This window comes from Coenobita brevimanus, chromosome 103 (assembly GCF_032717465.1).
Source record: "Coenobita brevimanus isolate Jiangsu-jjx chromosome 103, ASM3271746v2, whole genome shotgun sequence".
Classification (NCBI taxonomy): domain Eukaryota; kingdom Metazoa; phylum Arthropoda; class Malacostraca; order Decapoda; family Coenobitidae; genus Coenobita; species Coenobita brevimanus.
The window spans coordinates 29,938,587-29,951,613 of NC_137056.1; the positions used below are offsets into that span (position 1 = coordinate 29,938,587).

The window sequence follows — 13,027 nt, forward strand, 5'->3', positions numbered from 1 at the left end:
GTACTCACATCTTGTGGACTGTGTTTGATGCTTGATGGCAACTGGGATAGACTTAGCCCGGTGGCTGCGCGACTTTCGACATTCGGTGGGGATGCGTACAGATATTTTGACACCGCTTGAGGGTTACAGTCATATTACTCGGGTGGTGGAGCTTCGTTGGGAGTGATCAGACCAGCATGCGACTTTGACCATTCAGTGCAGGGGTTGATGGACATTTTAGCTCTGGTTGTGAGTTATGGCCTATTTCCCACTCATAGTTTGAGCCAAGCAGCCAAGATACTTAGTGTTTGAACATGTCAGCTGGCCAGCCAAAGTTCTTGGGAACTTTTATGTCCAGATAACAGCAAGTAAATTTGGATAATAGTTTAATAGAGCCAAGGTCCAGTATCCGGATAATGAGCAGTTCCAGAGATTGCACGTCCGGATAAATGAGGGATTATTGTACTATCTTCATGGATTTGGAGAGAGCATATGACAGAGTGGACAGTCAAGGAATATGGAAAATACTGAAAATATATGGAGTAAATGGGAGGCTGCTGAATGCCATGAAGAGTATGTATGAGGCTGCAGTGCATGTGGATGGTGAACTGAGTAAACTTTTCTGTCTGAATGTTGGACTGCAACAGATATGTGTTATGTCTCCATGGTTGTTCAATTTGTATATGGATGAAGTTATAACAGATACAAGGTAGAGCTGTGGATGTTGGAGTGTGAGGGTGTAGCATGTTAAGTGCTTCGGGCCTGAGTGTCGTTCAGCTCGGATACTGGTTTGATCTTTTTTGTTTGGTATTTGGTTCGGGTTCGTTTGGTGAGGTGGCAAGTAGCTAGGGGGCATGATGTGGCACAGGAGGTTAGATGGTAGTTTGCATTCTCAGTACCGTCAGTTGCTCCCTAACCACCAGCCAGGTCAAGTAACTCTTGACTTCCTTTCACTTCAGTGATTTTATGTTATTTCTGTGGTTTTATATTGAGTTTGTAATGTTGTGGTAATTTTTCCATTATTGGGTGAACTTTTGACTGTGAATTGTTTATTTTGTGAGTTTCCTCATTAGGGTCCTACTTCTGTCGAGGGCCGGACAGGAGAGGCATCCTTCAGGTCCTGTTATTGACTCCTGTGAGGTGTTCCTGCCCAAGTGGTACACAGCTGGCTGATATTATGGAACACCCAGGGATAGAGGAGAGGGTCAACACTCAAAAGTTTTAACATAGGGAATATATATTTTATAAAGGGGACTTATAAGGGACTTGTCTGTATTTAACTGTTACAAACCTTTGGTGCTATGATTATGTTATTACTATAATAAATTTATTAATTTTTGGTCAGTTTACCATTAACCCATGTGCAACACTCCTTATACCTGATCCCTGATTTAAGATATCTGTTCACTGAACTACTTTGTGTTATTGAGAACCTAAATTATTCACATGTGGCGACCCAGCCAGGATTTCAGGACTTCAGGAGTGGTGATAAGTCTCTGGGTTATTCAACAGTACTCTGCTTTGGGAGACAGGTTGATCTGGCCTCCCCTCCTCGTCCTTGGGGCCCGGTGATGATTCTGTGCTGTATGTGATGTAGCATTACTATTGTTACTGTTTCATGACTATGTTACTGTGTTTCATAACTATTTTTTATATAATGGCAGACTTTAAAACATTAGCGTGACAGGTAGAGTCTCTAGGACTCTCAGGTCATGCCATGGCTAAATGCGTGCGTGAACAGCAAATGATCCACTGGGAAAAGAGAGCCAAAAAGCGTGTTACAGAAAATGCAGATCGAAGCAGAAAGTCAGAAGCTACGTCTTGCCCATGAGCTTGAAATGGCCAGAAGTACTGGAGGTAATACCTCAATCAGCCCTGCATTTACTGATGAATCTGTGAGGCCTAGATTGCCTGTGTTTAGTGACGGTGAGGATATTTCCTCATACCTCATTAGGTTTGAAAGAGTGGCTGATCTTCTGAATGTTAAGAAGGAAACTTATGCTGTGAGATTGGGAAGCCTTTTGACTGGGAAAACAGTGGACATTTATACAAGTTTGTCACCTGCAATAACTAAAGATTATGAGTTGTTAAAGAAAAGTCTGCTTGATGGGTTTGCTAAAACTCCAGACAATTATCGAGTAGACTTTCGTTCGGCCCAAATTAAGCCTGGTGAAACATTTATGCAATTTGTAATTAATTTGGGAAGGATGTTTGATTTCTGGGTGGATGCCAATGGGGTAGAGAAATCATTTGAGGGTTTACGTGCCTTCATATTATTAGACTAGCTAAAGTCCTGTGTTTCCCCAGATATCTGTATGTTTCTGAAGGAGAATGATGTTTCTACTCTTGATGATGCTGTGAGGTCAGCGGATACTTGGGCTTCTGCACGTGGCTCCTACCCAAAATCAAACACCGGCCCCAACAAAAGTAAGAAGAATGTTCAGACCAAGCAGTTGGTTCCAGAAGAGGGTATTGTAAAACCTAAACCTAAAGTAACATGTCAAGGGTGTGGGGAAGTTGGGTACATTAACCCATGCTGTCCCAAAAATCCTCTTGCTTTCAAGCATTAATACAATCACTCTATTAATTTTTCTCTTGAGGACAACTCCCCACGTAAACTCCTGACTTCTGGTACCTTCAATGGTTCTTTGGTCTCAACAGTCCTCCAGGATTCTGGCTGTTCTTGCATTATTGTAGCTCAACAAGTGCTCCCTGATGCTGATTTATCTTCCTGTGAATGGACTAGGATATCAGATTATCTGGGTCGTACAGACAGCTTCCCAGTTGTCAAATGTTTCATAATATGTCCTTCCTATGTTGGGTGGGTAAAAGCTGTCAGGGCACCTATCAAATTTTGTTCTGTTTTGATTGGAAATGTTCTTGGTGCTACAGACCCTAGTAACCCTGACGTAAATATAATTGCTGGTAGTCTTGTCCAAAAGTCGGTCATCTCAGATCCTAAAAAGTCCTGTGTTAAACATGTTGAAAAATCACCCTGTAAATCTACTGACTGTGTACAAGCTGTCGAGACAGGGTCTAGTAAGATTAAGAGAGTACATCCTTTAGTGCTACCAAAGTTAGAACCTCTTAATGTCACACCATCTGAGTTCACACAGTTACAGTCCTCTTGTCCAACTTCGCTATGTGTAAGGAAGAAAGCAGAGGCTGGTGACATAGATACAATGCGTGTTGGGTCTTTGTACAAGTATGAGGTGGTGAATGGGTTAGTCTACTGCTCCTGCGTAAATTCCAGATATCGTGAGAGGATTGGCAAGTTGTCTCTAGTTGTGCCTGCTGATTGTCGGAAGGTCATTCTAGGTCTGGTTCATGAGAGTCCACTCAGCAGCCACTTCTCCCACCATAAGACATAATTAAAGGTGAGGGAACAATTTTATTGGCCTGGAATGGGCGCTGACATAAGAAACTATTGTAAATCTTGCAACAGATGTCGGAGAATGTCCAGTAAGGGTAGAGTAAAACCAGCCCCATTGTGACTGAGCCATTTTCTCGGGTTGCAATTGATATTGTTGGTCCTTTGTCTCCTCCATCCTCACAAGGTCAGTGATACATCTTAACCCTGATAGATTTTGCTACAGGATTCCCTGAGGCTCGACCTTAGAAAGAAATAGATTCCATGTCTGTGGCTGAATCTTTGCTTGTAATTTTCTCTTGTGTGGGTATTCCCAAGGAGAGTCTCTCAAACAGAGGTACACAATTTACCTCTAGGTTAATGGCCGAACTTCACAAGTTGCTTGGTGTAAAACCTCTGTTTACAGCTCCATATCATCCTAGCTGCAACGGTAGGACTGAAAGGTTCCATAGTACTCTTAAGGCATCATTGTGTAAGTTGTGCTCAGAAAAACCTAGGGAATGGCACAGGTATCTTGTACCTACTCTCTTTGCCTTGAGGGAAATTCCAAGTGACCATACAGGGTTTTCTCCATCTGAATTATGTGAGTTTGAACCAATTAATGTGCGCTTGCTTTATGCTCGTTTAAAATCTGACTATGGTAATATCAGTATGGTTGTAGGGTAGGCTCCGACAAATGAGGCTGCTGATGAAATAAAGGATGACTTTTATGAGAAGCTGCAGGATGTAGTGAATTGAGTGGCAATACATGATGTGTTAGTTTGCATTGGTGATTTTAATGCGATTGTTGGCAGTAGTAGGGATGGCTTTGAAGATTGTATGGTTAAAGAGGGTGTTGGTATAAGAAACGAAATGGGGTGCAATTTGGAAGCTTTTGTCTGGCAAATGACCTTATAATTGGTGGAACTATCTTTGAGCACAGAAAAATACATAAGACTACTTGGATTTCACCATGTGGTAAATAATGTAACCAGATTGACCACATTGCAATCAGCAGAAGGCATAGGCGTTATTTGCAAGATGTTTGCGTAGGGAGGGGGGGCAGATATAGGTAGTGATCATCAACTTGTTGTGTCAAAGATTAAAATAAAACTTAAGAGAAACGTTAATGGTAACTGTACAGGAGGTAATAATTATGATTTTGATGAGCTGAGAAGTGATGAGAACACGAACGAAAAGTTTCGGTGGGAATGTAGGAAAAGGTTTCTAGTCCTGCAGACTTTGATGGAATCTGAAGACAATGATATTAATCAAATGTGGAGAGAGGTAATAGAAGTTTTGCATGAGAGTGCTAAGGTTACTATTAAGAAAAAGGGAAAAGCGAGAAGGAAAAAGTGGATGTCAGATGAAACATGGAATGCAATTCAGAAATGGAAAGAAGCAAAGTTAAGAAGTGAAGAACACCATGTTGACTGCCAGGTAGTTGAAGTACTTAGAGCAAAGTACTGGAGTTTACATGCTGAAGTAAAAGACTTGTTAGACGTGATAAGAGGAGCCTATATGATGAAAAGGCACCAGAGACAGAAATTAAATTAAGTAAAAATGACGGTTAAGTAAAAATGACAGTCAGAGCACAAGAGCAGGATATCAGGCCATAAAGGAGTTAACTGGGACTGAAAAGAGAAGGAAGGAAATACCTGTGCGAGATAGAAACGGTAATTTGACGACTAAAAATTTGGATATAAAAGGAAGGTGGAAAGAGCATTTTGAATCTGTTCTAAATAGACCAATCCCAGCTGAAAAGGACATTTTGCCAGCCGTGAGAGATTTGCAGATAGAAACAGGGGATATAACCTTGGAAGAGGTAGCAAAATCTATAAAGGAGTTAAAGAATTTTAAGGCCCCCAGGAGAGGATGGAATATTTCCTGAAATGCTTACGGTGGAAAATGATGAGTTGATGAATGTGCTTTTGAAACTTTTTAATATGGCTTGGGATAATGGTGCAATTCCAGAAGAGTGGAAAAATGGAGTGGTTATAAAAATACCAAAAAAGGGAGATTTAAGTGTGTGTGGCAATTTGCGGGGGATAACTTTGACACCTGTAGTTGCAAAAGTCTTTTCCAAAATCTTGTTGAACAGAATAGAGCCAGTAATTGATAAAATTTTATGAGAAGAACAAGCGGGATTTAGAAAGGGTCAGGGTTGTAATGATCAGATTTTTATTGTAAGGCATCTAATGCAACAAGCTAATGAGATGAAATGCCACTTAGTATGTGTTTTGTGGATTCTGAAAAGGCATTTGATAGTGTTTCATATGGAGCTATGTTGAAAATTATGAGATTCTATGGTATACCAAAAAAATTTGTAAATATTATTAGAAGCCTACATGAAGGTACTTTTTGTAAGGTAATGGTGGGTGGTTCTTTGAGTGATCCATTTGAAGTTAGGTCAGGAGTGATTCAAGGAGGGTTCTTTCGCCATTGCTGTTTGTTTTGGTTATGGATTATGTTATGAGAAAGGTTGTAAGGAGAACAGGTGCAAGAATTAACTGGAAAGAAAATAAGAAGCTGATGGATTTGGACTATGCTAATGATGTTGTACTGATTTGCGGAAGTATTTACGAGATGCAGAGGGTGCTTGATTGTCTGGTGGAGGAAGCAGAAAAAGTGGGATTAGTAATAAATTGTGGAAAGACTGAAATTATTACTAAGAACGTGAAGAACCAAATCGACTGTGTAATTGGGAATAATGTGGTGAAGAATGTAGAAAACTTAAACTATCTGGGAACGATTCTATCATCTAATAGATCATTAAACAATGAAATTGAGGAGAGGATTAGACAGGCTTGTCGAGCTGTTGGAATACTGAAATCTGTTTGGAATAATAATATGCTTTCGGTACATGCTAAAGTGAAAATTTACAAGTCCGTGGTTAGACCAATTTTAATTTATGGGCATGAGTCATGGTACAGTGCAATTGCAACAGATCAGAAAGTATTAGGATTAAAGTATTAGGATTTGAGAATAAAATACTGAGAAGGATTCTTGGGGTAAAGTGGCAAGACAGAGTTACAAATGAAAGAGTAAGGGATATCACGAGAGTGGAACCAGTTAATGAATATGTGAGACTGTCTCGCTGGAAGTGGCTGGGGCACATATACAGAAAAGAAGGCAGTTTAATACAGGATGTGCCAGAGTGGACTGCTAGAGGAAGAAGAGGTAGAGGTAGGCCGAGGGAAACCTGGTTGAGGAAAATGAAAAGAGAAGCAGGAGAGGAGTGTTGGTGGGACCTGAAGGAGATGGCAAGAGACAAATATTGGTAGAGAGAGTTCATCAAGGCCCTATGCATCCCATGGGGTGCCACAGGAAATGACTGATTGACTGATTGATTGAATTACTTTAGGGTCCTGCAGTGAGGGGGCCATTGTCAGTCCTGAGAGATTTGTGGGAAAATCCTAGTGTCAGTGATGATTTATGTTCCACTTACCATTATGTTATTGAACTCAAGGATAAGCTAGCTGACTGTGAAAAAATAGCTGCTCAAAATGCTGAAATAAGTTCATCTAAGTATCGCTCTTACTTTGATGTGAAGTCTCAGAAAAGAAAATTTAAAAGGGGTGATGAAGTTCTGGTCTTGCACCCTGATAGTACAAATAAGCTACTAATGGCTTGGAGTGGTCCTTTTCCAGTTCTTGAACAAAGTAATAAGGTAAACTAGTTAACTGATGAGAATGGTACTCACAAACTTTATCATGTGAACTTGCTTAAAAAGTATTACCATAGAAGTACTGTAAGTCAAGTTCAGGCTTTGGATGAAGTTACTAATGTTGTGAATAGTGCTCTTGAACCTTTCGAGGCAGTCCATCTGTGTGTTGTGGAAGATGATTCAGACGTGACTGAACTGCCCCTGACTACTGATGGTAAAGTAGACTCTGAAAGGGTTTCTGATGTAAATGATCAAAATACATCTCCAGATATGAGTCCCTCTTGTAAGGCTAATATTGAAAGCTTAATTCAGTCTTATAGTGATGTCTTTTCTGATGCACCTGGGTGCACTTCATTAATTAAACATGATATTGGAACTGCAAGAGCTAAACAGTATCTTATTCCAGTCCATCTCCAACCTCACTTCAGGGAGGAAGTAGATACATTGTACGAACAAGGAATTATAAGATTATTCGCATCACCATGCTGTTCTCCAGTAGTCATGGTTAACAAAGTAGATCGAACCTACTGCATGGCTATTGACTCTCGTGCAATTAATTCAATAATTGTATTTCATGCTGAACCATCTTGCATGGTGGAGGAAGAGTTGTAGAAGTTTTCAGGTGCTCGTTATTTCTCAGAAATTGACCAGACAAAAGCATATTACCAAACTCCACTTTCAGTGAGTGCAATGCCGTTAACATCTTTTCCTACCGACAGGGGCCTGATGGAATTTACAAGACTCCCTTTTGGTTTAGTGACAGCATGTGCCATGTACGTCATGCTAGTGAGACTGGTATTGTCTGGTTTGAGTAATGTTGCTTTTTATTTTGACAACATTTATGGTAGTTCATGGGAAGAACATCTGGAAGCTTTCGTAAATGTATTGGAACGGTTAAGGAAGTATAACTTAACTGCCAGGTTATCAAAGTGTAGATTTGGGTTTCCTGCCGTTGAATATTTTGGATTTATTGTTGATGGGAAAAGTTTGACATCTCAGTACAGTAAAGTTGAGGCACTTCTTAATGTGTCATTGCCTAGTACTAAGAAATCTTTGAGGAAATTTCTTGGCATGATTTCCTTTTATAGAATGTTCTTACCTAATGTTTCAGATCTCACAAGTCCGCTATCTGACATGCTTAGAAAGAATGTTTGTGAACCTTTGGTTTGGAGTAAAGACCTTGAGGATAAATTTGAACAACGTAAACAGTTCATGACCACAAAACCTATTCTTAAGTTGCCGGACATTAATCTCTCCTTTGCCCTCAGAACTGACGCATCTAACTATGGTGTTGGTGATGTGCTGTTGCAGTGTGTTGATGGCGTTCCTTGCCCTGTGGCGTATGCAAGTAGGAAGTTGTTAGACCGGGAAGCCGCTACTCTACAGTGGAACGAGAGTGTTTGGCCATAGTGTTTGGAGTCACAAGGTTTCAGTACTATCTTACAGGCAAAGAATTCATCCTAGAGGTAGATCACAAACCACTGATTTATATGAACAGTGCTAAGTCCGGTAACAGCAGAGTTGTTCGTTGGTCATTGTGTTTACAGTCTTTTAGATTTAGGATCATTCATATTGCTGGCAAGGATAACATAAAGGCGGATTTGTTAAGCAGAAATCCTTGGTAAATATTAGTAATATCTGTTATTTTTTTATCTATCCTGGGCTAGATACTAGTTGGGGGGACATGTGTGAGGGTGTAATATGTTAAGTGCTTTGTGCCTGAGTGTCGTTCAGCTCGGACACTGGTTTGATCTTTTTTGTTTGGTATTTGGTTCGGGTTCGTTTGGTGAGATGGCAAGTAGCTAGGGAGCATGACGTGGCACAGAAGGTTAGATGGTAGTTTGCATTCGCAGTACCATCAGCTGTTCCCCAACCACCAGCCAGGTAAAGTAACTCTTGACTTCCTTTCACTTCAGTGATTTTATGTTAATTTTTGGTTTTATATTGAGTTCGTAATGTTGTGGTAATTTTTCCATTACAGGGTGAACTTTTGACAGTGAATTGTTTATTTTGTGAGTTTCCTCATTAGGGCCCTACTTCTGTCGAGGGCCGGACAGGAGAGGCATCCTTCAGGTCCTGTTATTGACTCCTGTGAGGTGTTCCTGCCCAAGTGGTACACAGCTGGCTGATATTATGGAACACCCAGGGATAGAGGAGAGGGTCAACACTCAAAAGTTTTAACATAGGGAATATATATTTTATAAAGGGGACTTATAAGGGACTTGTCTGTATTTAACTATTACAAACCTTTGGTGCTATGATTATGTTATTACTGTAATAAATTTATTAATTTTTTTTCAAAATGCCATTAACCCAAGAGCAACACTCCTAATACCTGATCCCTGATTTATGATATCTGTTCACTGAACTACTTTGTGTTATAGAGAACCTGAAGTATTCACATGAAGCAACCCTAATGAGAGGACGCAGAGTTTGGAAACTGTTGTTTACAGATGATACTGTATTGTTAAGTGAAGATGACGGAGAACTGCAAGGCTTATTGAATGAGTTTGGGAGAGTAGGAAAGAAAATCTAAAGGTGAATGTAGGGCAGAGTAAAGTTGTGGTCTTTAAGAGAAAAGAAGTCACTGCATGTGGAGTGAGGCTGGACACTGAAGAAATGGAAAATGTGAGAGCATTTGAGATGTCTGGCGGCAGAGTGATGTGTGCGCCAAAAATGGCCGATGGTGAGTTATTCCTGCCAATATGTAGGTGGAGCCTTCTAGATCCTCCCTGTATAAAGCTACATACAAAAAGGACCCTTATGGCTGGCTGGCAGATGGGCAAGCGTCGCGTGTTTTAGGCCTTGAAAACCCACAGAGGAAGTCCGCTCCCACATGGCAGAAGGACGTACGTGCCACGAGCGGCTAGTCATTGGGAGGCCGTGTCTCAGTACTGGCCCCCAGCCTCAGCCAGTCCCCCACCAGCAGTGTTACCATATTTAGCATAATTTTATTCTTTTAGCATAATTTTGGTCAAATTTTCGAGTCTGGAATATTTTTTAGCATATTAGAAGTTTTAGCATAATTATGCCTCCTGCATACCCTAATGGTGTTAAACTGCACAAGAAGGTTCCACACTTGAAATCCTTACTCCAGTTTGTGCCACATGAGCACCGGGGGTTCTTTAAGGATATTTTCCGTGCCCAGGAACAACTTGGGCCTGATGCGGCAGTTGCTGAAGGGGGCTCAGACCCCAATGACGACTTCCTTGATGAGTAACCCCTCCTCCCCCCACACAACATCAACATGTACAACACATCAGAACTGGATTGGTGAATACTGAAATTATAATATTAAGCACTCAGAATCACTCTATAGATTAGATACCTCTTACAATAATCCAGGGAAATAGATTTAATTAAAAATTTACAATATAAAAATTAATCAAAAACTAAAAAATTGCATTATTAATATAAAACTTTCACAATTTGTTAATTTTTATGTTTGTTTTTATTTGGATCCCATAATTATAACCCATGTTAATATTATGTGTATGACCCCCAATAGGGGTGTGTGCATTTGTATGTTTGGTTTTGGTTTTTGTATATTATTTTCTCTAAACAATGGATTCATTAAATTGCATTTTTTGGGAACATTACATTGATGTAAAACAACATTAGTTTTTTCTTTAAACCTTTTATGTACACATTCTTCATATTTACGCTTTAATTACTCGAAAGTAACCCCCTGGCTCATACGTCACTCTGCCGCTAGACGCCTCATTTACGTACCTGGGTAGCGTGAGGTGTAAGGATGGAAGTTTGGAGGATGAAGTGCTTGCAAGGGTATAGCAGGGAAGAAAGTCTGCTGGCTCATTGAAAGCAGTGATAAGAAATAGGGATGTGAGCATCGAAGTAAAAAAGTCTCTGCACGACATTACTCTGATCCCCACTCTAATGTATAGAAGCGAAGCTTGGACCTTGATGGAAAGACACAAGTCATGAGTGATAGCAGTGAAAATGAGTTATTTGAGAGGAGCATGTGGAGCTACATGGAGAGACAGACTGACAGATATGGAGGTGAAGGAGTGTTGTGGTGCAGATGTGGATGTGATGTAAAGCATCAGGAGAAATACACTGTGGTTTGGCCATGTGGAAAGGATGGAGGGTGAGAGACTAATGAGAAGAGTGTACAGTATGTGAGTGAGGTGAAGGGGGAGGGAAGGGAAGACTGTGGATGAGATGGAGGGATGGAGCAGAGAAGTATGAGAGAGAGAGGAGTAAGTTGGGGAGAGGGCAGCAAAATGGTAGGTGACAGGGGCCGGACACTCAAAACGTTTCATGGTGCCTTTTGTGGCAATGGCGCCCTTACGCATCGCCTTTTCGTGGAAGGTGCATACTCAAAAGATCGGCTGGGCGTGGCCAAATTGGAAAACATGGCTCGTTGGCACCTTATGGGACCGGCAGGGTCAAGGGAGCCCTAGCGATCAAAAAGCACCTTTTCTGGACAACAACAACAAGTCATGGATAATGTGTATGGTGCTCCTTGCTTGTATTTAGATGAATTACTGTCTCATTACCTTATCTGAAGTGGAATGGTTTGCGTCAACAGTAGTTACTGGGTAGCACGATATCATATTCTAGTAATAATGACATAACTGGGGAATATATGTGGTATGTGGATATAGTCAACTCGACGGTAGAGGCACATACTGTTTCATGCCGTTTTTTCAATACATTTAGCTATAATTCATGCTGCACCAATGTATGTCTAATGTTACAGCTGTTTGCTCAGTGCATATAGGCATTTATGTTCAGCAATATATTAACAATTTAGTGTGATTTCTGTTGGATCAGTCGCTCCTAGCCTAAGCCTAACCCACCAGTTGCAGCTAGAGGTATTGCAGTGCTTCTGTTAATAGTATTTGGATATATTCAGTTTTCAGCCTAATAGTTACTGATCTGAAGTAAGTCACGTTGCCTTTTGGCAGGTAAATTTTATATTCCAGAGAATGTGTGGAATATGTAACTTTATGAAAACCCTAGTCAGTCTGTGACATGGATTTTAAATTAGGCTGCGTCGATCTTAGTTATATTAGTATAAATTAAGGTTGTAGCTAGGTGAGGTTAAATTACAATATTTAAGAAGGTTTAGGTTAGGTTAGGTAATGTTACAGTAACATTAGGTTTGGTTAGTACAGGTCTGTTTAATAAAAGTTATGACTAGGTTATGGTAAGTTGCACATACCATAATCTAAATTAATCTAATCTAATCCAACCTAGAAATATTTAACAAACCTAACCTGACTTTAACTGAAATCTAACCAAAATCATCGTTTCATTTTCATTTTGTTATTGAAGGCTCCAACATGCTTGCATGCATCAGTCTTGGTCACGTAATGGTGGCTCTCCATGCTGCACGATCCATAGCAGCCTCCCTGTTCAGTCCCTTAACTCTGAGGTCACACTTAATGACCTCGTCCCACATCTTTCTCGGTCTACCCCTCGCAACCACACCCCAAATAATAACACTTCTCATCTTCCTCACCCAATTATCATCCCCCATCCTCTCCACATGCCCAAACCATCTCAATCAACCTCTCCTCATCACAATAATACACTCCAGTCCCATCCTACCTCTTAACTCTTCCATTGTAAACCCAGCCCCCCCAGGCCTTGCACGCAGGGACGCACTGCACATCCACCTAATCATTGTCATTTCTGTACGTCTGAGCCTGCGAATATCTTCTTCCTTTACTGCCCAAGTCTCACTACCATACAGCATCACACTCCTAACACATGCTGCATACAAAGACACCTTAGCACGTAGGGAGAGTCCTCTCAATGTCAGGAGAGGCAACAACTCCCTGAACTTCTTCCAACCACATCTCATCCGAGCCACAGAGCTAGTTCCAGCCCCACCCCCAGAACATAACATCTATCTATCTATTGCCAGACGCCATAATCCCGTACGGGGTGGCCATTTGACTCTGAGTTATTTGTTTTACAGGGAGGGGCACTAACCCTCCACCAACCCACTTGACATGTAGGGAGCACGTATGGTTTGGTTATATGGTTACCACCCAGCGTTG

General features: G+C 40.9%; 1 protein-coding gene across 1 annotated transcript in view; it reads right to left on the reverse strand.

Annotated features, from left to right (window-relative positions):
* Positions 1 to 13,027, reverse strand: part of LOC145415661 (serine beta-lactamase-like protein LACTB, mitochondrial) — a 235,181-nt gene that overhangs the window by 104,911 nt on the left and 117,243 nt on the right. The gene's annotated exons all lie outside the window — the stretch shown is intronic.